Source organism: Manis pentadactyla, chromosome 9, assembly GCF_030020395.1.
Source record: "Manis pentadactyla isolate mManPen7 chromosome 9, mManPen7.hap1, whole genome shotgun sequence".
Classification (NCBI taxonomy): Eukaryota; Metazoa; Chordata; class Mammalia; order Pholidota; family Manidae; genus Manis; species Manis pentadactyla.
In genome coordinates this window covers 47,492,058-47,504,452 of record NC_080027.1, presented here as the reverse complement: position 1 = coordinate 47,504,452, position 12,395 = coordinate 47,492,058, and positions in this window count along the sequence as shown.

Sequence of the window (12,395 nt, the reverse complement as noted above, 5' to 3'; positions counted from 1 at the left end):
CTTGTTGGTTTGTGGCCCTCCTCTCCTGGGAGAACAGCGGCCTCTAGTGGCTTGTGCTGCGCAGCTGCGCGCAGACAGGGTTTCTGCTTCCTGCCCGGCTGCTATGGAGTTAATCTCCGCTGTTGCTGTGGGCGTGGCCTGGCTCGGGCAGCTGCTCCAAAGTGGTGGAGTCGCCTTGGAGCAGGAGCGGCTGGGAGGCTATTTATCTCCGTAAGGGGCCTCCCTGCTCCCTTCAGCCCAGGGGTTAGGGTGCCCAGAGATCCCCGTATTCCCTACCTCTGGATTAAGTGTCCCGCCCTGCCCCTTTAAGACTTCCAAAAAGCACCCGCCAAAACAAAACAACGACCACCAAAAAAAAAAAAGAAAAAAATTTTTAAATTAAAAAAAAAATTTTTTTAATTAAAAAAAAAAGGTGGTCGATCGTTTTTCTTTGTACTCCGGTGCCAGCCTCAGGCCTCTGCTCACCAGTCTTGCTGCCCTGTTTCCCTAGTATTGGGGTCCCTATCCCTTTAAGATTTCCAAAAAGCGCTCGCCAAAACAAAACAGCAAAAAAGAAAAAAAAAATGGTCACGAGCTTTTCTTATGTCCTCTGTCGCCCAGCCTCCAGTGCCTGCTCACTGTTCTTGCTGCCCTGTTTTCCTAGTATCGAGGGCCCTGCACTCTGGCCCGGATGGCGGGGGCTAGGTGTTCGGCAGTCCTGGGCTCCGTCTCCCTCCCGCTCTGCCTGCTCTTCTCCCGCTGGGAGTTGGGGGGAGGGGCGCTCGGCTCCCGCGGGGCCGGGGCTTGTATCTTACCCCCTTCGCGAGTTGCTGGGTTCTCTCAGGTGCGGATGTGGTCTGGATATTGTCCTGTGTCCTCTGGTCTTTATTCTAGGAAGGGTTGTCTTTGTTATATTTTCATAGATATATGTTGTTTTGGGAGGAGATTTCCGCTGCTCTACTCACGCCGCCATCTTCCGCCCCTCCCACCCAATATTCTGATTTTTTAAATAACATTTTTCTTTTCAATTTTCCTCATGGGCAGAAACTTCATCTATTTTGTTCATAGTTGTAAACCTGGTATATAAAACATTGCCTCGTGTGTGATGACATTCAGTGTTTGTGGACTAGGTGGCTCTATCTTCAATTTTATTTCCTGAAACTTCTCCAAATAACACCTGTGCTCCAATATACTGAGCTTGTAACAGTTCACAGAATACAACTTTCTCTTTGTTCTGTACATTTGAATTTCCTATTTCTTCTACCTATACACCTTTTTCCTCTTCCTTAGCTCCAAAATTTAAGGTACACACTATATGACAGGCATTGTGTTAATATGAGTCTGAAATTAAGTGAAACAAAGTTTCTGCCACAATGAGTTTCCACTTCACACACACTAGGATGGCTATAATCAAAAGACAGTAACACATGTAGTAAGGATGTGAAGTAACTGGAACCTCACACATTGTTGGTCTAGATGTAAAATGACGGAGCCATTTTCAAAATCAGCCTGGCAATTCCATAAACAATTAAACATAGAGTTTTCATATTATTGAGCAATTCTACTCCTAGGTATATACCCAAGAGAACAGAAAACATATATCCACACAAAAACTTATACATGAATATTTATAGAAGCATTATTCATAGCAGCCAGAAGTGGAAACAACTGTCCATAAAATCATGAAGAGATAAATAAAATGCAATATATAGTATATCAAAATGATATGAAAAGAAAAAGAAATGAACTACTGATTCATACTACAACAAAGATAAACCTTGAAAACATTACACTCTGTGAGAGAAATGAGCCACAAAGTACCATCTATTGCATGATTTTATTTATATGAAATGTTCAGAATAGGCAAATATATACAGACAGAAAGAAATACAGAGAGACACATATACAGATGAGTGTTTGCCTAGGGAGAGACAGGCAGGTAGGGGGAGTCGAGTGACAGCTAAAGGGTATGGGGTTTCTTTTTGGGGTAATGAAATGCTCTGCAACTGAAGGTGGTAATAGATCCCCTGTGACTACAAATGCCACTGGATTGTAAACTTCAAGAGCGTGAATCCTATAGCATGTAGATTATATCTCCATAAAGCTTTTAAAAATAGATAAATCATGAAAAAGCACACAAAAAAATATCTGCCATCTCTAGATACCTTCCAAGATTAAACTCTAGTGTTTCTCCTTAAGGAAGTCTTGGGGCTGTGCCCCTGCTCACTTTGCCTACAGAGTTCTGCAGGTGCTTCTATCACAGCTTGAACCACCTGCTCTTTTAAGTTGTCCTCCTTTGTCTTGTCCACCGCACTGCATGTTTCTTGCGAACAGGAATGGCATCTTTCTGTTCCAAACCCCAAGGGCCTAAAACGCATACACAGTAGCTGCTTTAGACAATGCTGATTGAAAGAAAGTGAGGAAATAATTGGATCAATAACAAAGGTGAAAGGAAGGGTTTTGTTTGTTTCAGAATAGGGAAAAAATTGCAAACTTTAAAAAAGTGTAGTGTGATGTGAAATTCAAGGAGGGGGTATGAAAACAAGACATGGAGCAGACCAAGGGAAGCCTGGGGGGCACTGAAGGTTCTTCCTGATGAAAAGGTTCCTAATGCAAAGAGGTTAGAGTTGCTAGACAACAGGGGCCTATGTTGTATTTCTCATTGAATAGCCACTGAATAAAGCTGAAACTTGCCAGGTGAAGTTTTTCTAAGATTTGGCAGGAGAGTCTGTGGAATAGATAACAAGAACTCAGAACTCTCTTGGCATATATTTCAATAGCCAGAAAAGGTCAAAACAGTTCTCAACAAGTTACTCATAGTATAAAGAAATACCACAGAGTGGCAAACAGATTTGTGAAGGCCCCTGCAACTGTGAAGAGCATGGGCTGCCATACTAGCCCTCACTGGCTGAGAGAGTGTAACAGTAAGAGTGGTGATTTCCTGTACTAACATTTACTGCGGGCCTTCTGCATGGCTGTTATGTCCTAATCCTAATCCTCAAAAACAATTATTTGGTAGGAGAGTACTCTTATTATCCTTATTTTTACAGAGGAGATGAAGGGAGCAGTTGATATCAAGACAGTCTGGCACCTGACTTCAGTCCTAATCACCTGACTATAGTAATCCCTGGTATCTGTCTACTCTACTGGTTGACTGGACATAGGAAAGAGAAATACGAATTTCACACACATATACATACACATGATATGGAAAGCACTATAAAGAATTGGAATTCTCTGAGGAAATACTAATTGAGGTACAACTGTGTTATTAAAAGGTAATACTATAAAACTGGTGGGAAATGGCAGTAGAAATTGAGTAGTCTACTCAACATTCCCTGAACACTATTATCTTTAATAACTTTAGGCTTCTACACAAGTTTTTCTCAATGCCTGGACTGCCCTTTCCACCCTTAGCTGGCTCCTGAATAATAATTACTACCTTCCCTTCAAGATACATAATATTATCACTTCCTCCACGGAAACGTCTCCACATGTCCCCCCGCAGAACTAGGCTTGCACTTGGCTGGATTCTCATTACCTTATGTACCTTTCATGCCATCTGTAAAAGTTTAGTGCAGGAAATGGAAACCACACTAAGTAGTTTAAGCTGAAGGAGCTTTAATAAAGGGAATCAGATGCTTACAAAATTGATGTAAGAATTTTAGGCTAGATCTCCTGAAATGATTCTCAGAGCACTACAGAACTGACCTTAGTACAAGAGCACATGCTATACCGACGACCTAAGAATAAGAAAGTCAGGGTTGGTAAACTGCCAATACTTCAACTAAAATGGCCTCTTGGCAGCCTCAAAGTTGGTAAATGGACATTGTGATGCTGAAGCAGAATAACCAATCCCCAGCACCTTGCTCATCAACAGAAAACAACCAAAGGGACAGGAATTTGCCCTTCCAAATCATATGTGAGTGCATCAAATTGGCAGAATCTAATTTATCCATAGGCTTAGCTGAAAGGGAGTACAGGAAATACAGTTTTTTAGCTTTTCAGCCTTTGCAAATAGCAAGGCTCATTAGAAGGAAGAAAACTGAAGCTGAGTAAGTCAATTCATATCATCCACAATAGTACTTTACAGGCTATATTTTGATCTATCTGCTTTCATTAGTGGCTCATAAGGGACAGTAACATCTTACTGGACTTTTCTAACCCCAAGTGATTAGCTGAGAAAAGGTATCAGTAGATATTTGTGAAATAAAGAATAATTTCCTCTCCTATTTGTTCTGCTACTAAGTCAAGGGAGAACCTGGAGCTCTGTGATTGAGCTGACATACTCCAAACACACTGCGAAGCAAGCAGGTGAGCCTGAGAAGCTGGAGCATGGACCAGGAGGACAATGGCGACTTAGATCTATGACACCTAATTCAGCTGCTTCTCAAAGGAAGTGTACTGGATTATGCCCAAACCCCAGATCTACGTATTTGGAGATTTTCCTAATATTTTCTGAAACTTAGTTAGATCACAAAATTCAGAGGGGAAAACAACAGCCAACTGAATATTAGGCTTCTGGAGAAACATCTCCAGGTTGCCACTAGTGAGAAGTCTTTGGCATAGTTTGGTTTTTCACAGAACCCTGTTAATGTCAAGATCTTACTAAAAATTTTCAATGGCTCCCATTTCACAAAATAAAATTAAACATCCTTAACTCTAGCATGCAAATCCCATTACTGTAAGGTCCCTAGTTATCCTTCCAAAACTATCCTGTCTCTTAACATTCACTACTTCCGTGTCCACTCAGTCTCCAGACGGGCCAGATGCTTGCCTCCATGTCTTGCTCCTGTCATTTTCCTTTCTGGAATGCCCTCTCCTCCTTTCTATTTTGACTAGAACCTGAGTTTCTGTTTTAAGCATTCCCTGTCCTCTACAATTTAGTCCCCACTCTGCCTTTTCCATGAAGCTCTCCTGAGAGACCCCTTAATATCCTCCCCTCTTCCCACGTGCTAGTCCACTGCTGTTCTTATATATGCTTTGAATTGGTACCTTGTTTTTGCCTACACACCCCATATTTGAGTTAGAGTGCTAGCTGCTTGAGAGCAGTAACTGGTCTTATAATTCTTTCTGTCCCTACACTGGCCCAGTAACTTATGTATTTGTTTAATGTGAGATGATGATAAAAATTTTCTTAGGTTTCATTTAATGTATGTTTGATAATTAAAGCAATGTAATTTTGTTAAACACCTACTTTGTGTTCCCACTAACCATTCACTCTAGAAACTCCTGCTTATAAAATATTAAGGTCAAATAGCACCTCTAGGAGATTTTTTCCTGTCTGGCCTCTGCCCCCCAAAAAGCTGGGTTTTATTGTATTAACTTATCATACTATATACTTCACAGTGACAGTTTCTGGTGTATAAAAAACATCCCCAACATCCCCAAACCTCAGTGGCTTGAAATAACAATCATTTATTCCTCATGAACCATTGGGTCAGCAATCTGGGTTCAGCTGGAAGAGCTCATCTCTGCTCTATGTACTTAGCTGGGTTCATTCATGCAGAGATGGCTGTGAAGGCTGGGCCTCCCTCTCTCCATGTGGTCCCTCCTCGTAAAGGCTGGCCTCGACTTGTTTTTACCATTGCAGTGCTGCAAAAAAAGTGTCACCTCTGCTGCATCCTTCTAAAAAAGCACATCACAGGACAAGCCAGATTCAATATACAGGAGAATATACTTCTCCATTTGATGAAAGGACTTACGTGGAATCCATGGACACTTTTATCTACCAGTCCGCTATATTCACCTGTTTATTGTCTGTCTCCATAACTAGGATGAGAAATCTTCACATGCCTTATCTTGATATTTATTTTTAAACACTGAGTGCTGGGCAAAGAGTAAACTACTCAATCTGGGGTTGAATAAATATTAGACTGCATGCTAGACAGTGGTTGGAGAGCCAAGATATGTGGAATATATGCCACAGTTCCTGTTCCCAAGGATTTTACCACCTGGTAGAAGAGGAAAAATAGTAATGCAAGATTAAGAGGGCCTTTTTAAGCAAGAGAAATAATAGTATTCCAATAGGAAAATGAAAAACTAACTCCCTTAATTGGGACACATAGATCAGAAGAGCAGGCAAACATTATATATGGTGATTGGGAAATTATGACCTGCACTATATTTTGCGGATAAGACTTGCATCCTTATTAGTAGGATCCATTATTAGTAGATGTAACCATGTGAGAGATGGACCAGGGATAAGAAAATAAAACTGTATGTTCAAAGAAGTAGTGGCTGTCCACTTTGCCTGGAGCAAGAGCTGGTGCTAGGGGACAAGGGAAAGCTGAAAGGTACCTTAGAATGAGGCTGCTTGGATTTTATCTTGTTGGTGATAGGATCTTAGAGCAGAAGAGTATTCAGGATAAATATTGACTGTGTTTAGGGAGAGGACATTGGCAGCAAATGCAGAAAGACAAGATAGGAAGCAGAAAGAAGCAGTGTGGTGAGGGCTTGAACCTCATGTTGGCAGTGAGAATGGATAAGAGGAAGCCAGAAGATTGACAGTTATGAGACCGTGCTATTCTTCCATATGCATCATTTCATCTGATCCTTCAATAATCCCTCAGTGTAGAGGTCAACACCACTATTTTACAGATGAGGACAGTCAAGTTCAGATAATTTAGGTAACTAGCCCAAGGTCATATACTTGTTAATGGGAGAGCTGTTTCTTTTAACTTTAAGGTTATATTCTGCTCTTCTCAAAACACAAAAATATTTATAAACTTTCATTTTATCATGAGTTTCTGCAAGGTCCTTGCCAAATGGTGAGCAGGTCTCTAACACAAAAAGACCATGTCTCTGCCCTCACTATTTCTGCTCGTACACAGTGGAGAAGAATGAATACTTTAAACAAAATGCAAGGGAGCGTAGAGGAGGAAATGGGGAAAGGAAGACAGCTCAGAAGCATTTAGCCACTAAGTTTCAACATAAGCATTAAACATTTATTCAATATATATGTAGCACCTAATAAGTACAAGCCCTGAGGGGGTTGCTGGGAAGAAAAGATAAATCAAGCACTATTCCTGTATTTCAAAGTAGTAGAGGAAACTGGAAGGTAACAAGTAAATGCAATAACTATTGCAAGAGAACCAACTGAATACTGTACACAGTAAACCAAGAGACAAAGAGGAAAGGCTTCTTTCCTACTGAGGCATCAAAGAAAAGGAGATAGACCTTGATCTGCGTACTGCTGGGTAAGAAGATGGCCAAGTAGCAAAAGGGAATAAGGAAGCTGTGACTGATGTGGACGGCACAAAGAAGGGGATCATGAATGCAGTATCATTCACTGTAGGGTGGGAATCACCTGGCAGAGAGGGACCAGATCACTCTGGGCAGGGCAGTTTCACTGTAGGCAGCATAAAGCAGCAGGTAAGCTTAGTGTAAATGCTAGGGTCAAACTGATAGGCTTCAAATCTCAGCCTGCGCTCCCTCCCTGTTTGGCTTTAAACTAGTTGTGAAACTTCACTAAGTCTCCATGTTGTCACCAATAAAATGGAAACGGTAACAACGCCTTTCTCCCCACCCCCAACTTCTGAACCACTTGAGGAATAGAGAGATGTCAAAGGGAAACAGCACAGGCTTTCATCTCATGTCTGGCTTACCGTATTTGACCTGAATCTGGAGTGAAAATGGGGGCTTCCTAATGTCTGGGGAGAGGGATTGTGTATTTTCCTCTGTTCTTGTCCCTGCCATGATAAAGAATTGAAGGGCAGAGACACAGTATTGAAGCACAGTAAAAGTTTTGTTTAAAGTTACTTGGAGAGAAAGTGCAGACCTCAGAAGGAGAGGAGTGCCCTGAAAGGTTGGGAAAAGTTAAAAGTTTCACACTCAGAAAGTGTGGGTGATCTCAGAGAGAGGAGGCACTGAAAGGTTGGGGGTTCCCCCTTTTAAGGGTTTTTCAGGAATGTGACAAAGGGGTAGGAAATGGGCTTGTTAAGTGGTCTCAAGTATCTTTGATGAGACATTAAGTTTCTTATTCCTCTAGGTAATTCTGCAAAATTAGCTTAACACAAGAAATTTACTGCTTTGGTCCCCTCCCAGGATAACAGCTTCCTGGTTTGGGAACATATCAGTTAAGACTGTCTGCCCTTCCTCCAAGGTGGGCAGTTACTTGTTTGTTGTTTGCTAAAGAGTATGTTAAGAATCTTTCTTCTTAACTTCCTGGAGTTTTTCAAAATGCAAATTTGGCTTTAAGGTGGGATCTCCCTGTCTTTAGTATGCTGTTTATAGGTGGGCCTTTCAGCAGTCTAGAGTAAATCTTAGAATAATCTAATTGACACAATGAAGACATGGGCTGTGCTCAGATACTTTCCTTATCTGGGGAATATTCAAACATTCAAGGCCAAGTTGCTCCTGACCTTTTGGGGTTTAGCTGATTAACGCATTGACTCTGAGTCTTTTCTGACTTTCTCGTTTTAACTGGTTAATTGGGTTCTTTCTAGGGGTCTTTGCTGAACTTATTCTCTGTCCACCCCACTCATATTTATTTTCCTGCCTAACACTAACACTTGCTTTCAAGCCCATATATTAGGCCCTACAAGTGAGGAGAGCAGGAGCTGCTGCAATGCTTCTTAGCATGAAGGACTGAAGTTCTCATACCCTACAGACCCTTGTTACTCAGAGTACAATCCTCAGACCCACAGCTTCAGCATTACCTGAGAGTTTCCTAGAAATGCAGAATCACAGGCCCCAACAAAGACCACTGGATCAGAGTTGGCATTGGACCAAGATTCCCCAGCTGATTCTTATGCACATTCAAGTTTGAGAAGTGCTGCCAGAGAGCACTGGAGAAACTGGACCAGTAAATGAGAGATTCTCTCTCTTGCTGACTAGATCCATCACTTCCCTCATGGGGAGAAGCAAATGAGAGGCAGATAAGCAGCAGAAGATTCTACCTGATAACCTCTGTGAAAGTGTAAGTTCCCACTTGGGGCTGGTGGGAATTCAGAATGGGCAAGAGGTTGCTACTTTCTCACACAAACACAGAGGTGGCTGAGGAAGGTGACCTCGTGCATATGACTCTAGTGACTGGATGCCACATTCCCCAAGATTGTGAATACAGGACAAAGGCAGAATCTGAAGAAAGAGAATTTGGAATATTTTATGGTTTAATTTTTTATGTTTAAACTTAGTTCCATCTTGAATATCTTCTAAGTCTCTGCTCAAATGTCATCTAATGGGACCTCTGAGCACGTTTTGAAGTCCCATCTCCACCCCCTGCTCCCCTTTCCCTGCCTTAGTCTTACCTACCCCCTCCCCTCCCCACTAGCATCTAAGTTCCACAAAGTGCTGTATCTACTTTGTTCACTATTGTTCCCCTGGTGCCAACAAAGTGGCACTGGGGACAGATGGGAAGTACTTGATAAATATGTGTTCAATGAGTGAATACTAGTTTGAGATCCCCTGGGAAATTAGGTGGAGCTGGCCAATAATAAATGTGTTTGTAAGTCTGGAGTTCATGGGAAAACCTGAATTTGAGAGAAAGATTGTGAGTCATCAGCTCTTGATGGGAACTGAAGCTGGGAAGTGGGCTGAGAGCACTTGCACAAGCTCTGCGTTTAAGGGAAAGAAGAGTTGCATGTTTGGTGGAGGTGATGCTGGATTGCAGAAGAAAAGGTAGTGTCACCTGCAGCCAGGCCTGACCCCAGAGCATAAGCAGGTCACCGTGAACACCATCAGATGCAGCCACCTCTTCCCGTTTTCCTTGGACAAAGCTAGCAGCTTCTTGGAAAGTTTTATGATGCCATAAGAGGCAAAACAGCCAACAGCATTTATCATTTATAGAAAACACTTTAATAATTCACTGCTTCAATTAACATTTGCCATTAATCAAGATTTCATGTCTGAAAACACCATACCCAGGCTCAGCAGGCTGGCTTAGAATCAAGCTCCATCTGTCTGTCATTGAGCCCAGTGGGATGGACACAAGGGGACAAATGCCAGGCCTACTTAAAGCTGAAGGTGGGGGCCACCTTCCAAAGCAAGATACTCCTGGGGCCAGTCACCCCGTGGAGTTTAGGAAAAGCAAACTTCTGCCTCCAAAAGGGGCCTGGACTTTCCAAAGTAAACAGCAGAGTGCTTTTCCTACATGAGAGGAAGAGAGTCCTAATCAGTTGAGGTCTCTTTCACATACTCTTTAGTATAAGACTGTGTCACTCCATTTCTTCCTTTCCCACAAGCTGAAGATACAACCTATATACAGCAGATAGGGCCTTGTTCCCATATTTGCTCACTTATAATCCAGTCTTTTGCTGATAAGTGTTTCTGTCATAAGGTAGCACATCCAACCTGAACAGGAAATAAAAAAGAAAGGATGTTTTTCACCACTCACTGTTACTATTGCTGCTATTATTTCTACTATTTTAAAATGTGTGAAATCTTATTTTAAAAATTTTGAGTGCAATAAGCATGCTTTACTGAAATGAAAACATATTAACATATTACTGGACAGCATCAAATGATCAGAGATTCTGCTCTTTGACTTAAATACCAGTTACTTAATCTCTCTTAGCCTTGGTTTCTCCACTTGTAAAATGGAAATATTACAGTATATAACTTAGGAAGTTATTGTAAGAATTAAATGAAGCTCTGAAAAAGCACTTTGCACATTACTTGTCTCCCAGGAAACACTAAAACACTGGATGTGTAACAGGTGAGATGCACTTCATACCCTCAGGGACTAAAGGTGAGCACATCTTTAGTTCAATTATTCACTTAGGCCTTTTGTTCATTCAACACACATTTATTGAATGACTATTATGCAGTAGGCATTGTTCCAGGAGCTGAGGATCCATTCAAAACTCTTTCTCCCATGGAACTTGCAGCCTAATCTTGGAAGAGATTCTAAATGAATGAATTTATAGCTAGCCACTCATTCAATTATTCACTTGGCTACCACTACTCCCTCCCTGCTCCCCAAACTAGAACACAAACTAGTAGCTCGCTTGGATCAGAGAGATGATCAACAGGTAGATAGGTAGGCAAGAGTTAATGAGAAATTAGGTGATGATAAATGCTAACTTGAAAATATCAGTGATGGGAGTGGGGGCTACCTTGACTTGGGTGTCCTACAGAAGCCTCTCTGATACTGTGATGGGGAAGCTAAGGAATCAGAAGCACAATACAGGCATAAGGTTTAGCTGGTGCCAGGGCCCAGAGGTGGGAATGAACATCCTGTTCTAGAAAGTCATGTGTTTGGGTGCAGTGGGCAAGGGGAAGAGCAGCAAGAGAAGTGGAGAGGGGAATCAGACCTTGTAGGGCCTGGCAGACCAACAGAAGGAGATTGGATTTTATTATCAGCAGGATGTTAAAGCCTTTGGAGTGTTGTAGCAAAGGAGTGGCAAGATTGATTTATTTTTATAAGTTAATTTTATGCAATGAGTGAATTCTATACAGGCAGGAGCTGAAACAGGAGTTGGGAGACTAGTAAATCAGGAAAGCAAGGCCATTGGCCCACATTAGTACCATAGAAGCATATGGATTCATTTAGACTTTGGAGGTAGAGGGATTATTGATAGAGTAGAAATAGGGAAAGGAGAAAGAGAAATCCAAGATTTCTGCCTTGGGCAACTTCGAGAAATCCAGTCTCTCTGCCTTGAACCCACCACCATGCCCAAATGTGCAAGAGCGCTAGAGGCTTGCTCGGTTTGAAGGGACCTATTCTGTTCCCACAATATAAGAAGGGAAATTGGAAAGCATGTTCATCCCATAACCTACATTGTTCTCACCACTGTCTAATAATATTTGAGCACCAGCCTGTCTACAGCTTTGGCAATAACCTCTATCAAGCTCCTTCATGGCCATGTCAGTGCCACCTCTTGGATTCTAAGCTTAAAACTTGGTCAGCCTGAACACGAATGCTTGGCTTTTACCCCCAAAGCTCCACACTGTATGGGGTGGCTGAGCCTCCTGCATTTGCCAACCTCAACCACAAACTGAAGCAGAGCCCTAACCCCAGGAAGGCCCCAAATGCTGCCCTCTCAGCCACCTCCCAGACTCACACATGGAGAGCTTCTATCTGGGGCCTTTTGTATCATTTCCTGCCCTGGGCCTCATGTTTGCCATGTAGATGGATTCCGAGTTTCCCTATCACAAATCATCTTGTGTAAATCATGTCATGTCAGCACACGATGAGGATAGGACCATAGCTTTTGCCTACCTTCATACAAAGAGGAAAGTGTCCCTTTAAAACTAGTCCCAGGCCAAGTGGGCCTACTCATCATAGATTTAAATAACTAACCATTCAAAAGTTGTGCTTACATGTGGAAAATCTTCCATTTCCTATCTCCATCATTAAAAATAAAAGACTGCCATAAAGCCAAATTTTCTACCTCAAAATTTATCTACTTATACAAACAAAATTTAACTTATGTTTCTCTCCTAAAAAATGCACGTGTATAAACTTATTCTGA